A 2,900-nucleotide genomic window follows, 5' to 3' on the forward strand; every position below is an offset into this window, starting at 1 on the left:
CAGTTGCAGATTCCCGCTCAGCTGGTGCCGTTGGCTGCCCCAGGGCTGGCTCCAAGGCAGTTCCTGGGGCCACAAACCCTGAGACTATGTGACTTGCCCCAGCAGCCGCCGGGCCCTTGGTGTGACCCTGCAGTGATGAGGTGCCTGCCCCAGCCCAGCCCAGCCCTGTCGGCAGGCACCGGGACCGGAGCCCTGTGGGCTCGGGTGGCAGCAGGAAGCCTCCTCTGCTGCCAGATCACATGCATAATTCAGGTGAAATATTCACTTAAGACCGTCTGAGCCATGGCAATAACACAGACATTATGACAATACAGATCAATAAGCCCAGAGAGGATCCTTTGCTGAAACATGCTGCAATTGTTCAGACCAAGACTTAATTGTGACAGGAATTGATTTCTCTTTCTAATATCCCTGACTTTTAATTAAAAAGTAGTTAAGTTGACGATACATTTCCAGGATCGTTTAGACGCAGGACAACATCAAGCAGCACATACCTAAAATGCAGAAATGGTGCCTTGTTAACACAACGGGACCAACCGCAGCCCTGGGGAGATGCCCATGGCTGAGCAGGGCACAGGGACACCAGGACCCCCAGGCCAGCACCCACAGCCTGTGCTCCCTCCACCCTTGTTCTCTCCTCCACCTCAGGGTCCTCCATACATCTGCATTTCACGCCCTCTCGCACACACGAGTGCCTCTAATCGCTCTGATTATCTGGCAAACTCCAGCGCTTTGCTTTGCCCTTGGGCAGTGGCACGTGGCAGAGTCTGGCAGGGAGGGCAGGCAGTGCAGCCAGGACCAAGGCAGGGTGGGCAGCAGCTCCCACCACATGTTGGGAGCAGTTGCTGCAGCACCAGCTGCCCCAGGAGCTCAGCAGGGTGGGCACAGCCCCAGCACAGCCTTTGCCCACTCTGCATGTGCTCCTTGGGATGGTCCCACAGCACAGAAGGGGCTGTGGGGAGGGAGTGCTGCAGCCCCTGTGAAGGGAGGGGAAGGCTTCTCCAGCCCTTATTTCGTGGCTCCCAGGCCATGTCTCAGAGGCAGCAGCACGGCACAGTGAGAGTGCAAGGAGCCAGCTGTGAACCAGCCACTTCCCAATCATCCTCCATTAGAGTAAAACAGGCTAAAGCACCTTAACCTGACCAAAAGGAGACCATTAGCATCAGAGGCTCCATTAAAAGAAGAAATGGGCCTTTTATCTATGAATCAAGAATCACAAAGGAAGAAAACCTTGGGAGACACCCATAAATGCTTATGAAGAGGAAGGGGCTGCACACCTCCTGCTCCAAGTTCCTCATGTACAGATTCTCCTGTGTATCTACTAACCTGCCTGCAGAGTCTTGTTCAAAGCCAGCAGCGACGGAATTTAGAGCAGCAGCACGAGGCAGGGAGAGGTACAGGGTCAGATCCCATCTCTGCATTAATAGGGGGTGGAATAGCTTTGGGCCATTCTCACAGAGGTCTGGTGTTTACTCTGCTGGTAGGTGTAAGTGGTCAGATACTGCGGCAAATCCTGTTTCTTAAGGACTGATTAGATTAGAGACCAGAGGTGCTGGAGAGCTTGCTGATATTGCCAGGAAAGGAGACCAAAGACTGAAGAAGATTCTCAGAAACATCCCTGCCCGCTGTTCTCCCCCACAGCCCTTGTTCGTGCCAGTCAGAATGCAGCAGCATCACCCCTGCAAACACAGTCCACTTATTTATATCCCTTGGCTCATCACATATAAGCCAAACCACAAACAGAGAGAAATGATCTCCTGGCTCTTCGAAGCCCCCAACAGCCCCACGATGCTGCATCCCTGCCAAAAGCCACGGTCTGCCTGCCCCTAAAACCTCCTCCCTACAAAGGGAAAACCCAGTGACTGAGCATGCAAACAGCCCTGAGGGAAGGACAGTGCTGGCTGGCAGGGTCACTGGTCTCGAGGAGGAGTGGGATAGCTCAGACAAGCTCCCTGAAGAATTTGTGGGGCTATAACACCTCTTCATGCTGCTAAGCTTTTAATTTGTCCAGCTTTGTTACCTTGGATATTTCATTCTCTAAGTCAAACAGCCCCCAGAATGATAAAACCCTTCATTAACACCACTGGGCTCTTGCCTAAAACAACAGCACATGATCTCCTGCCTCTTAGTTTGATTTTGCTGTCGCTTGGGACAGGATTAGAGAGAAATAGATCTACTAATTCTTCCAATACCCTTCAGCAAACATCAGCTTGGACCAAAGAGGACATGGGATGCCAGTGTGAGTAACTGGAAAGGAGCTTGTGCCTTGCAGATGGTTGGGAACCCTGGATGGCACCCCAGGCTTTGACATACCCACCAGAAGCCTAGAGCAGCTGCCAGCCAGCACCACACTCAGGTCCTTATCCAGCCTCTCTCCTTAACACAGTGCTTTCATCCCTGTTCAAACCCTTCACAGGGAGCACACACACGTGAAGGGGCTGACACACAATTGTGGCTCTTCTTGCTCAGAAATTAGCATTTTACCTTTAGAGGGGTGGGGGCAGTGCCACCTCCTGCTGCAGGGCTGGGGCTGGCGGGACCATGTCAGCAGCAGGTGGGTGTCTCCTGCACCAGCCCCTGATGTGCTGTCCCCGCCACGGCCGTGCCCAGGGACAGGACACAGCCCTCACCACAGCAAACCCAGAGGCCTCCAAGCTGCCATCCTCACCCAGCCCCTCCTCACCCGGTGTCCCTGCTCCCATCCCAGCTTGCTGTGTTTCGACCAGCAGATTGTCTCGCCCCTGACTGCAATGGGTGAGCTTTGGTCCTGCCTCCTGCTCTCGGATGCCAACCTTGCACAGGGGCCAGCCTGCCCAGATCACCTGCAGAGGAACCTGCAGGACATCTTACCCACCTTCCGTTTGCTGAGGGTTTTTAGAGCTGGTCACAATCCAGCCAGC

Source organism: Acanthisitta chloris, unplaced genomic scaffold (assembly GCF_000695815.1).
Source record: "Acanthisitta chloris isolate BGI_N310 unplaced genomic scaffold, ASM69581v1 scaffold29067, whole genome shotgun sequence".
Taxonomy (NCBI): domain Eukaryota; kingdom Metazoa; phylum Chordata; class Aves; order Passeriformes; family Acanthisittidae; genus Acanthisitta; species Acanthisitta chloris.